Here is a 15,262-nt window from a genome sequence, read left to right on the forward strand (position 1 = left end):
AGGGAGTAGAACATGACATGGCTATATATAAGGAGTACAACATGGCTATATACAGGGAGTAGAACATAACATGGCTATATGTAAGGAGTAGAACATAACATGGCTATATACAGGGAGTAAAACATAACATGGTTATATACAGGGAGTAGAACATAACATGGCTATATACAGGGAGTAGAACATAACATGGCTATATATACGGAGTACAACATAACATGGCTATATACAGGGGGTAGAAAATAACATGGCTTTATACAGGGAGTAGAAAATAACATGGTTATATATAAGGAGTAGAACATAACATGGCAATATACAGGGAGTAGAAAATAACAAGGCTATATACAGGAGTAGAAATTAACATGGCTATATACAGGAGTAGAAATTAACATGGCTATATTTGGGGAGTAGAAAATAACATGGTTATATACAGGAGTAGAAAATAACATGGCTATATACAGGAGTAGAAATTAACATGGCTATATACAAGGAGTAGAAAATAACATGGCTATATACAGGGAGTAGAAAATAACATGGTTATATACAGGGAGAAGAAAATAACATGGCTTTATGAATTTTGTCTTGCTGCTTTTTGCTCTATGTTGCTCTGTCTGTATGCTACGTCTTGCTTGTCCTATGTTGCTATGTCTTGCTTGTTCTATGTTGCTATTGTCTATATTGTAATTGTTTTTAATAACCTGCCCAGGGACTGCGGTTGAAAATTAGCCGGCTGGCCTAAACCGGCACTTTTACTGAAACGTTGATTAATGTGCACTGTCCCTGTAAAAATAAAAATAAACTCAACTCAAACTCAACAGGGAGTAGAACATGGCTATATACAGGGAGTAGAAAATAACATGGCTATATACAGGGAGTAGAATATGGCTATATAAAGGGAGTAGAACATGGCTATATATACAGGGAGTAGAACATGACATGGCTATATATAAGGAGTACAACATGGCTATATACAGGGAGTAGAACATAACATGGCTATATGTAAGGAGTAGAACATAACATGGCTATATACAGGGAGTAAAACATAACATGGTTATATACAGGGAGTAGAACATAACATGGCTATATACAGGGAGTAGAACATAACATGGCTATATATACGGAGTACAACATAACATGGCTATATACAGGGGGTAGAAAATAACATGGCTTTATACAGGGAGTAGAAAATAACATGGTTATATATAAGGAGTAGAACATAACATGGCAATATACAGGGAGTAGAAAATAACAAGGCTATATACAGGGAGTAGAAATTAACATGGCTATATACAGGGAGTAGAAATTAACATGGCTATATACAGGGAGTAGAAAATAACATGGTTATATACAGGGAGTAGAAAATAACATGGCTATATACAGGGAGTAGAAATTAACATGGCTATATACAAGGAGTAGAAAATAACATGGCTATATACAGGGAGTAGAAAATAACATGGCTTTATACAGGGAGTAGAACATAACATGGCTATATACAGGGAGTGGAAAATAACATGGCTTTATACAGGGAGTAGAAAATAACATGGCTCTATACAGGGAGTAGAAAATAACATGGCTATATACAGGGAGTAGAAAATATCATGGCTTTATACAGGGAGTAGAAAAATAACATGGCTATATACAGGGAGTAGAAAATAACATGGCTATATACAGGGAGTAGAAAATAACATGGCTATATACAGGGAGTAGAACATGGCTATATACAGGGAGCAGAGAATAACATGGCTTTATACAGGGAGTAGAACATGGCTATATACAGGGAGTAGAAAATAACATGGTTATATACAGGGAGTAGAAAATAACATGGCTTTATGAATTTTGTCTTGCTGCTTTTTGCTCTATGTTGCTCTGTCTGTATGCTACGTCTTTGCTTGTCCTATGTTGCTATGTCTTGCTTGTTCTATGTTGCTATTGTCTATATTGTAATTGTTTTTAATAACCTGCCCAGGGACTGCGGTTGAAAATTTGCCGGCTGGCCTAAACCGGCACTTTTACTGAAACGTTGATTAATGTGCACTGTCCCTGTAAAAATAAAAATAAACTCAACTCAAACTCAACAGGGTGTAGAACATGGCTATATACAGGGAGTATAAAATAACATGGCTATAAACAGGGAGTAGAATATGGCTATATAAAGGGAGTAGAACATGGCTATATATACAGGGAGTAGAACATAACATGGCTATAAATAAGGAGTACAACATGGCTATATACAGGGAGTAGAACATAACATGGCTATATGTAAGGAGTAGAACATAACATGGCTATATACAGGGAGTAAAACATAACATGGTTATATACAGGGAGTAGAACATAACATGGCTATATACAGGGAGTAGAATATAACATGGCAATATATAAGGAGTACAACATAACATGGCTATATACAGGGGGTAGAAAATAACATGGCTTTATACAGGGAGTAGAAAATAACATGGTTATATATAAGGAGTAGAACATAACATGGCTATATACAGGGAGTAGAAAATAACATGGCTATATACAGGGAGTAGAAAATAACATGGTTATATATAAGGAGTAGAAAATAACATGGCTATATACAGGGAGTAGAAAATAACATGGCTATATACAGGAAGTAGAAATTAACATGGCTATATACATGGAGTAGAAATTAACATGGCTATATACAGGGAGTAGAAAATAACATGGTTATATACAGGGAGTAGAAAATAACATGGCTATATACAGGGAGTAGAAATTAACATGGCTATATACAAGGAGTAGAAAATAACATGGCTATATACAGGGAGTAGAAAATAACATGGCTTTATACAGGGAGTAGAACATAACATGGCTATATACAGGGAGTGGAAAATAACATGGCTTTATACAGGGAGTAGAAAATAACATGGCTCTATACAGGGAGTAGAAAATAACATGGCTATGTACAGGGAGTAGAAAATAACATGGCTATATACAGGGAGTAGAAAATATCATGGCTTTATACAGGGAGTAGAAAATAACATGGCTATACACAGGGAGTAGAAAATAACATGGCTATATACAGGGAGTAGAACATGGCTATATACAGGGAGCAGAGAATAACATGGCTTTATACAGGGAGTAGAACATGGATTTATACAGGGAGTAGAAAATAACATGGTTATATACAGGGAGTAGAAAATAACATGGCTATATATAAGGAGTAGAAAATAACAAGGCTATATACAGGGAGTAGAAAATAACAAGGCTATATACAGGGAGTAGAACATAACATGGTTATATACATGGAGTAGAAAATAACATGGCTATATACAGGGAGTAGAACATAACATGGCTATATAAAGGGAGTAGAAAATAACATGGCTATATACTGGGAGTAGAAAATAACATGGTTATATACAGGGAGTAGAACATAACATGGTTATATACAGGGAGTAGAAAATAGCATGGCTATATACTGGGAGTAGAACATAACAGGGCTATATACAGGGAGTAGAACATAACATGGCTATATACAGGGAGTAGAAAATAACATGGCTGTATACAGGGAGTAGAAAATAACATGGCTATATACAAGGAGTAGAATATGGCTATATACAGAGGGTAGAAAATAACATGGCTATATACAGGGAGTAGAAAATAACATGGTTATATACAGGGAGTAGAAAATAACATGGCTATATACAGAGAGTAGAAATTAACATGGCTATATACAAGGAGTAGAAAATAACATGGCTATATACAGGGAGTAGAAAATAACATGGCTATATACAGGGAGTGGAAAATAACATGGCTTCATACAGGGAGTAGAAAATAACATGGCTATATACAGGGAGTAGAAAATAACATGGCTATATACAGGGAGTAGAAAATAACATGGCTTTATACAGGGAGTAGAAAATAACATGGCTATATACAGGGAGTAGAAAATAACATGGCTATATATAGAGAGTAGAAAATTACATGGCTATATACAGGGAGTAGAACATGGCTATATACAGGGAGCAGAAAATAACGTGGCTTTATACAGGGAGTAGAACATGGCTAAATACAGGGAGTAGAAAATAACATGGTTATATACAGGGAGTAGAACATAACATGGTTATATACAGGGAGTAGAAAATAACATGGCTATATACAGGAAGTAGAAATTAACATGGCTATATACAGGGAGTAGAAATTAACATGGCTATATACAGGGAGTAGAAAATAACATGGTTATATACAGGGAGTAGAAAATAACATGGCTATATACAGGGAATAGAAATTAACATGGCTATATACAAGGAGTAGAAAATAACATGGCTATATACAGGGAGTAGAAAATAACATGGCTTTATACAGGGAGTAGAACATAACATGGCTATATACAGGGAGTGGAAAATAACATGGCTTTATACAGGGAGTAGAAAATAACACGGCTCTATACAGGGAGTAGAAAATAACATGGCTATATACAGGGAGTAGAAAATAACATGGCTATATACAGGGAGTAGAAAATATCATGGCTTTATACAGGGAGTAGAAAATAACATGGCTATATACAGGGAGTAGAAAATAACATGGCTATATACAGGGAGTAGTACATGGCTATATACAGGGAGCAGAGAATAACATGGCTTTATACAGGGAGTAGAACATGGCTTTATACAGGGAGTAGAAAATAACATGGTTATATACAGGGAGTAGAAAATAACATGGCTATATATAGGGAGTAGAAAATAACATGGCTATATACAGGGAGTAGAAAATAACAAGGCTATATACAGGGAGTAGAACATAACATGGTTATATACATGGAGTAGAAAATAACATGGCTATATATAAGGCGTACAACATAACATGGCTAAATACAGGGGGTAGAAAATAACATGGTTATATACAGGGAGTAGAAAATAACATGGTTATATATAAGGAGTAGAACATAACATGGCTATGTACAGGGAGTAGAAAATAACATGGCTATATACAGGGAGTAGAAATTTACATGGCTATATACAGGGAGTAGAAAATAACATGGTTATATACAGGGAGTAGAAATTAACATGGCTATATACAAGGAGTAGAACATAACATGGCTATATACAGGGAGTAGAAAATAACATGGCTATATACAGGGAGTAGAAATTTACATGGCTATATACAGGGAGTAGAAAATAACATGGCTATATACAGAGAGTAGAAATTAACATGGCTATATACAAGGAGTAGAAAATAACATGGCTATATACAGGGAGTAGAAAATAACATGGCTATATACAGGGGGTGGAAAATAACATGGCTTCATACAGGGAGTAGAAAATAACATGGCTATATACAGGGAGTAGAAAATAACATGGCTATATACAGGGAGTAGAAAATAACATGGCTTTATACAGGGAGTAGAAAATAACATGGCTATATACAGGGAGTAGAAAATAACATGGCTATATATAAGGAGTAGAAAATTACATGGCTATATACAGGGAGTAGAACATGGCTATATACAGGGAGCAGCAAATAACGTGGCTTTATACAGGGAGTAGAACATGGCTAAATACAGGGAGTAGAAAATAACATGGTTATATACAGGGAGTAGAACATAACATGGTTATATACAGGGAGTTGAAAATAACATGGCTATATACTGGGAGTAGAACATAACATGGTTATATACAGGGAGTAGAAAATAACATGGCTATATACAGGAGTAGAAAATAACATGGCTATATACAGGGAGTAGAAAATAACATGGCTTTATACAGGGAGTAGAACATAACATGGCTATATACAGGGAGTAGAACATAACATGGCTATATACATGGAGTAGAAAATAACATGGCTTTATAAAGGGAGTAGAAAATAACATGGTTATATACAGGGAGTAGAAAATAGCATGGCTATATACTGGGAGTAGGACATAACAGGGCTATATACAGGGAGTAGAACATAACATGGCTATATACAGGGAGTAGAACATAACATGGCTATAAATAAGGAGTACAACATAACATGGCTATATACAGGGGTAGAAAATAACATGGTTATATACAGGGAGTAGAAAATAACATGGTTATATATAAGGAGTAGAACATAACATGGCTATAAATAAGGAGTACAACATAACATGGCTATATACAGGGAGTAGAAAATAACATGGTTATATACAGGGAGTAGAAAATAACATGGCTATATACAGAGAGTAGAAATTAACATGACTATATACAAGGAGTAGAAAATAACAAGGCTATAGACAGGGAGTAGAACATAACATGGTTATATACAGGGAGTAGAAAATAACATGGCTAAATACAGGGAGTAGAAAATAACATGGCTATATACAGGGAGTAGAAAATAACATGGCTATATATAAGGAGTAGAAAATTACATGGCTATATACAGGGAGTAGAACATGGCTATATACAGGGAGCAGCAAATAACGTGGCTTTATACAGGGAGTAGAACATGGCTAAATACAGGGAGTAGAAAATAACATGGTTATATACAGGGAGTAGAACATAACATGGTTATATACAGGGAGTTGAAAATAACATGGCTATATACTGGGAGTAGAACATAACATGGTTATATACAGGGAGTAGAAAATAACATGGCTATATACAGGGAGTAGAAAATAACATGGCTATATACAGGGAGTAGAAAATAACATGGCTTTATACAGGGAGTAGAACATAACATGGCTATATACAGGGAGTAGAACATAACATGGCTATATACATGGAGTAGAAAATAACATGGCTTTATAAAGGGAGTAGAAAATAACATGGTTATATACAGGGAGTAGAAAATAGCATGGCTATATACTGGGAGTAGGACATAACAGGGCTATATACAGGGAGTAGAACATAACATGGCTATATACAGGGAGTAGAACATAACATGGCTATAAATAAGGAGTACAACATAACATGGCTATATACAGGGGGTAGAAAATAACATGGTTATATACAGGGAGTAGAAAATAACATGGTTATATATAAGGAGTAGAACATAACATGGCTATAAATAAGGAGTACAACATAACATGGCTATATACAGGGAGTAGAAAATAACATGGTTATATACAGGGAGTAGAAAATAACATGGCTATATACAGAGAGTAGAAATTAACATGACTATATACAAGGAGTAGAAAATAACAAGGCTATAGACAGGGAGTAGAACATAACATGGTTATATACAGGGAGTAGAAAATAACATGGCTAAATACAGGGAGTAGAACATAACATGGCTATATAAAGGGAGTAGAAAATAACATGGCTATATACTGGGAGTAGAAAATAACATGGTTATATACAGGGAGTAGAACATAACATGGTTATATACAGGGAGTAGAAAATAGCATGGCTATATACTGGGAGTAGAACATAACAGGGCTATATACAGGGAGTAGAACATAACATGGCTATATACAGGGAGTAGAACATAACATGGCTATATATAAGGAGTACAACATAACATGGCTATATACAGGGGGTAGAAAATAACATGGTTATATACAGGGAGTAGAAAATAACATGGTTATATATAAGGAGTAGAACATAACATGGCTATATACAGGGAGTAGAAAATAACATGGCTATATACAGGGAGTAGAAATTTACATGGCTATATGCAGGGAGTAGAACATAACATGGTTATATACAGGGAGTAGAAAATAACATGGCTATATACAGAGAGTAGAAATTAACATGGCTATATACAAGGAGTAGAAAATAACATGGTTATATACAGGGAGTAGAAAATAACATGGCTCTATACAGGGAGTAGAAAATAACATGGCTATATACAGGGAGTGGAAAATAACATGGCTTCATACAGGGAGTAGAAAATAACATGGCTATATACAGGGAGTAGAAAATAGCATGGCTATATACAGGGAGTAGAAAATAACATGGGTATATACAGGGAGTAGAAAATAACATGGCTATATATAGAGAGTAGAAAATTACATGGATATATACAGGGAGTAGAACATGGCTATATACAGGGAGCAGAATACAAAGTGGCTTCATACAGGGAGTAGAACATGGCTAAATACAGGGAGTAGAAAATAACATGGTTATATACAGGGAGTAGAACATAACATGGTTATATACAGGGAGTAGAAAATAACATGGCTATATACAGGGAGTAGAAAATAACATGGCTATATACAGGGAGTAGAAAATAGCATGGCTCTATACAGGGAGTAGAACATGGCTATATACAGGGAGTAGAAAATAACATGGCTTTATACAGGGAGTAGAACATGGCTATATACAGGGAGTAGAAAATAACATGGTTATATACAGGGAGTAGAACATGGCTATATACAGGGAGTAGAAACTAACATGGCTTTATACAGGGAGTAGAAAATAACATGGCTATATACAGGGAGTAGAAAATAACATGGCTTTATACAGGGAGTAGAAAATAACATGGCTTTATACAGGGAGTAGAAAATAACATGGCTATATACAGGGAGTAGAAAATAACATGGCTTTATACAGGGAGTAGAACATAACATGGCTATATACAGGGAGTAGAACATGGCTTTATACAGGGAGTAGAACATAACATGGCTATATACAGGGAGTAGAATATAACATGGGTAAATACAGGGAGTAGAACATAACATGGCTATATACAAGGAGTAGAACATAACATGGCTATATACAGGGAGTGGAAAATAACATGGCTTTATACAGGGAGTAGACAATAACATTGCTATATACAGGGAGTAGAAAATAACATGGCTTTATATAGGGAGTACAACATAACATGGCTATATACAGGGAGTAGAAAATAACATGGCTTTATACAGGGAGTAGAACATAACATGGCTATATACAGGGATTAGAAAATAACATGGCTTTATAAAGGGAGGAGAAAATAACATGGCTATATACAGGGAGTAGAAAATAACATGGCTATATACAGGGAGTAGAACAAGGCTATATACAGGGAGTAGAACATGGCTACATACAGGGAGTAGAAAATAACATGGCTTTATACAGGGAGTAGAAAATAACATTGCTATATACAGGGAGTAGAAAATAACATGGCTTTATACAGGGAGTAGAACATAACATGGCTATATACAGGGAGTAGAAAATAACATGGCTTTATACAGGGAGTAGAACATAACATGGCTATATACAGGGATTAGAAAATAACATGGCTTTATAAAGGGAGGAGAAAATAACATGGATATATACAGGGAGTAGAAAATAACATGGCTATTTACAGGGAGTAGAACCTGGCTATATACAGGGAGTAGAACATGGCTACATACAGGGAGTAGAACATAACATGTCTATATATAAGGAGTTGAAAATAACATGGCTATATACAGGGAGTAGAAAATAACATGGCTATATACAGGGAGTAGAACATGCCTATATACAGGGAGTAGAACATGGCTACATACAGGGAGTAGAAAATAACATATCTATATATAAGGAGTAGAAAATAACATGGCTTTATACAGGGAGTAGAAAATAACATGGTCATATACAGTGAGTAGAAAATAACATGGCTATATACAGGGAGTAGAACATAACATGGTTATATACATGGAGTATAACATAACATGGTTATATACAGGGAGTAGAACATAACATGGCTATATATAAGGAGTAGAACATAACATGGCTATATACAGGGAGTAGAAAATAACATGGCTATATACAGGGAGTATAACATGGCTATATACAGGGAGTAGAAAATTACATGGCTATATACAGGGAGTAGAACATGGCTATATACAGGGAGTTGAATATGGCTATATACAGGGAGTAGAAAATAACATGGCTTTATACAGAGAGAAGAAAATAACATGGCTATATACAGGGAGTAGAAAATAACATGGCTGTATACAGGGAGTAGAAAATAACATGGCTATATACAGGGAGTAGAATATGTCTATATACAGAGAGTAGACAATAACATGGCTATATACAGGGAGTAGAAAATAACATGGATGTATACAGGGAGTAGAAAATAACATGGCTATATACAGGGAGTAGAACATAACATGTCTATATATAAGGAGTTGAAAATAACATGGCTATATACAGGGAGTAGAAAATAACATGGCTATATACAGGGAGTAGAACATGCCTATATACAGGGAGTAGAACATGGCTACATACAGGGAGTAGAAAATAACATATCTATATATAAGGAGTAGAAAATAACATGGCTTTATACAGGGAGTAGAAAATAACATGGTCATATACAGTGAGTAGAAAATAACATGGCTATATACAGGGAGTAGAACATAACATGGTTATATACATGGAGTATAACATAACATGGTTATATACAGGGAGTAGAACATAACATGGCTATATATAAGGAGTAGAACATAACATGGCTATATACAGGGAGTAGAAAATAACATGGCTATATACAGGAGTATAACATGGCTATATACAGGAGTAGAAAATTACATGGCTATATACAGGGAGTAGAACATGGCTATATACAGGGAGTTGAATATGGCTATATACAGGGAGTAGAAAATAACATGGCTTTATACAGAGAGAAGAAAATAACATGGCTATATACAGGGAGTAGAAAATAACATGGCTATATACAGGGAGTAGAAAATAACATGGCTATATACAGGGAGTAGAATATGTCTATATACAGAGAGTAGAAAATAACATGGCTATATACAGGGAGTAGAAAATAACATGGATGTATACAGGGAGTAGAAAATAACATGGCTATATACAGGGAGTAGAACATGGCTATATACAGGGAGTGGAAAATAACATGGCTTTATACAGGGAGTAGAAAATAGCATGGCTCTATACCGGGAGTAGAAAATAACATGGCTATATACAGCGAGTAGAAAATAACATGGCTATGTACAGGGAGTAGAAAATAACATGGCTTTATACAGGGAGTAGAAAATAACATGGCTATATACAGGGAGTAGAAAATAACATGGCTATATACCGGGAGTAGAAAATAGCATGGCTCTATACAGGGAGTAGAACATGGCTATATACAGGGAGTAGAAAATAACATGGCTTTATACAGGGAGTAGAACATGGCTATATACAGGGAGTAGAAAATAACATGGTTATATACAGGGAGTAGAACATGGCTATATACAGGGAGTAGAAACTAACATGGCTTTATACAGGGAGTAGAACATAACATGGCTATATACAGGGAGTAGAACATAACATGGCTATATACAGGGATTAGAAAATAACATGGCTTTATAAAGGGAGGAGAAAATAACATGGCTATATACAGGGAGTAGAAAATAACATGGCTATATACAGGGAGTAGAACAAGGCTATATACAGGGAGTAGAACATGGCTACATACAGGGAGTAGAAAATAACATGGCTTTATACAGGGAGTAGAAAATAACATTGCTATATACAGGGAGTAGAAAATAACATGGCTTTATACAGAGAGTAGAACATAACATGGCTATATACAGGGAGTAGAAAATAACATGGCTTTATACAGGGAGTAGAACATAACATGGCTATATACAGGGATTAGAAAATAACATTGCTTTATAAAGGAAGGAGAAAAATAACATGGATATATACAGGGAGTAGAAAATAACATGGCTATATACAGGGAGTAGAACATGGCTATATACAGGGAGTAGAACATGGCTACATACAGGGAGTAGAACATAACATGTCTATATATAAGGAGTAGAAAATAACATGGCTATATACAGGGAGTAGAAAATAACATGGCTATATACAGGGAGTAGAACATGGCTATATACAGGGAGTAGAACTTGGCTACATACAGGGAGTAGAACATAACATGTCTATATATAAGGAGTAGAAAATAACATGGCTTTATACAGGGAGTAGAAAATAACATGGTTATATACAGTGAGTAGAAAATAACATGGCTATATACAGGGAGTAGAACATAACATGGTTATATACATGGAGTATAACATAACATGGTTATATACAGGGAGTAGAACATAACATGGCTATATATAAGGAGTAGAACATAACATGGCTATATACAGGGAGTAGAAAATAACATGGCTATATACAGGGAGTATAACATGGCTATATACAGGGAGTAGAAAATAACATGGCTAAATACAGGGAGTAGAACATGGCTATATACAGGGAGTTGAATATGGCTTTATACAGGGAGTAGAAAATAACATGGCTTTATACAGAGAGTAGAAAATAAAATGGCTATATACAGGGAGTAGAAAATAACATGGCTGTATACAGGGAGTAGAAAATAACATGGCTATATACAGGGAGTAGAATATGGCTATATACAGAGAGTAGAAAATAACATGGCTATATACAGGGAGTAGAAAATAACATGGCTGTATACAGGGAGTAGAAAATAACATGGCTATATACAGGGAGTAGAACATGGCTATATACAGGGAGTGGAAAATAACATGGCTTTATACAGGGAGTAGAAAATAGCATGGCTCTATACAGGGAGTAGAAAATAACATGGCTATATCCAGGGAGTAGAAAATAACATGGCTATGTACAGGGAGTAGAAAATAACATGGCTTTATACAGGGAGTAGAAAATAACATGGCTATATACAGGGAGTAGAAAATAACATGGCTATATACAGGGAGTAGAAAATAGCATGGCTCTATACAGGGAGTAGAACATGGCTATATACAGGGAGTAGAAAATAACATGGCTTTATACAGGGAGTAGAACATGGCTATATACAGGGAGTAGAAAATAACATGGTTATATACAGGGAGTAGAACATGGCTATGTACAGGGAGTAGAAACTAACATGGCTTTATACAGGGAGTAGAACATAACATGGCTATATACAGGGAGTAGAAAATAACATGGCTTTATACAGGGAGTAGAACATAACATGGCTATATACAGGGATAAGAAAATAACATGGCTTTATAAAGGGAGGAGAAAATAACATGGATATATACAGGGAGTAGAAAATAACATGGCTATATACAGGGAGTAGAACATGGCTATATACAGGGAGTAGAACATGGCTGCATACAGGGAGTAGAACATAACATGTCTATATATAAGGAGTAGAAAATAACATGGCTATATACAGGGAGTAGAAAATAACATGGCTATATACAGGGAGTAGAACATGGCTATATACTTGGAGTAGAACGTGGCTACATACAGGGAGTAGAACATAACATGTCTATATATAAGGAGTAGAAAATAACATGGCTATATACAGGGAGTAGAACATAACATGGTTATATACATGGAGTATAACATAACATGGTTATATACAGGGAGTAGAACATAACATGGCTATATATAAGGAGTAGAACATAACATGGCTATATACAGGGAGTAGAAAATAACATGGCTATATACAGGGAGTATAACATGGCTATATACAGGGAGTAGAAAATAACATGGCTATATACAGGGAGTAGAACATGGCTATATACAGGGAGTTGAATATGGCTTTATACAGGGAGTAGAAAATAACATGGCTTTATACAGAGAGTAGAAAATAACATGGCTATATACAGGGAGTAGAAAATAACATGGCTGTATACAGGGAGTAGAAAATAACATGGCTATATACAGGGAGTAGAATATGGCTATATACAGAGAGTAGAAAATAACATGGCTATATACAGGGAGTAGAATATGTCTATATACAGAGAGTAGAAAATAACATGGCTATATACAGGGAGTAGAAAATAACATGGATGTATACAGGGAGTAGAAAATAACATGGCTATATACAGGGAGTAGAACATGGCTATATACAGGGAATATTATTTTTGAGAGGTTAACTGGCAACCTGCCATCATAGAGTTCAACATCAGAAAACTATTTTTCCAGTGAACCATAGAGCCGCAGGGATCACCCCAAATCTGACGGGGTCACAAATTAAAAGTAACAATCCCCAACCTCTGGAGGCACCCATTTCCTTCTCTTTTACACCAAACAGTGACTGTATGTCATGCCCTGGCCTTAGTTATCTGTGTTTTCTTTATTATTTTGGTTAGGCCAGGGTGTGACATGGGTGATTTATTGTGTTTCGTCTTGTCTCTGGGTTTATTCGAATTATGGGGTTGTGTTCAGTGTAGTTGTCTATGTAAGTCTATGGTTGCCTAGAGTGGTTCTCAATCAGAGGCAGGTGTTTATCATTGTCTCTGATTGGGAACCATATTTAGGCAGCCATATTCTCTGGGTATTTTGTGGGTGGTTGTTCCTGTCTCTGTGTTTTGCACCAGTTAGGACTGTTTCGGTTTTTTCCACGTTTTCTTATTTTGTATAGTGTTCACGTTTTCATCTTTCATTAAAGATGTTTATAAATAACCACAAAGCTGTATTTTGGTCCTCCTCTCCTTCCCAGGACGAAAACTGTTACAATGTAGTGGGTCCTAAAACAACAATGTTCTGGGCTGTGTGTGATTAAAGCACCCCACCCAGTACAGTATGTTATGGGAACACAGGAAATCCCCTGGATTATGTAACTGGCCTGTTATAATGGTTTCTGTCAGCCTCTGAGGCAGAATCAAATCTATTGATCATACCTGGGCTCTATTGTCCAACCTCTAATGTGTGTAGAATAAAAGCACAGTTGTGAAAAAGCTTTCTGCTTTTTGGAGCTCTCCTGTTGATGAACAGCTGCCGTGTGGCGTATGTGTTCGAAACAGTGGAGTTAGCAGCCAGCTAGCTGCCCAATTAAGGCTGAGGAGAGCTTCACGAGCTTCACGTGCCGACACTACACTACACTGACATGTGCAAGTGCACACCAGGAGAGAAAGATGTAGACCTGGACAACCTGGCTGCTGCTGTCTCTTCTTTGTGAATAGAACTGTGACGACAGCGGCAGGTTGATCATGACGTGCAAACGTGCCTTTAATTAGTTAAGGTTATTGTAGAATTCTGGGATCATGGGAGCCAATCACAACAGCTTCATGACTCAACAAGAAGGGTATATTATGAATGAAAATATGACTCAGTTTGTTTGTACAGTATTGCATTTGTAAAACACCTTGGATTTATTTTATCCAACACCATGTCTTTGTGCTGTGTATATGTGCATGTATCTTTGCAAGTGCATGTGTGTGTGACGTGTCCCTGTGTGTGTAAGTGTTAAGAAATACAGCATGTCTCCGACAAACCGACACAGCTGCGCTCATGGCTATTCCCACAATGTGCCGTTCCAATCCTCTGACCGGCGCTCTGGTGCACAGCTCACCCCACAGAATATTAACATTGTCTTATTATCAAGGAACTGCAGCACCACACACCTCCCCTCCCTGTGGAAAGGGGGATTATGGATGCTCAAACCA

This window comes from Oncorhynchus masou, chromosome 14 (genome assembly GCF_036934945.1).
Source record: "Oncorhynchus masou masou isolate Uvic2021 chromosome 14, UVic_Omas_1.1, whole genome shotgun sequence".
Lineage (NCBI taxonomy): Eukaryota > Metazoa > Chordata > Actinopteri > Salmoniformes > Salmonidae > Oncorhynchus > Oncorhynchus masou.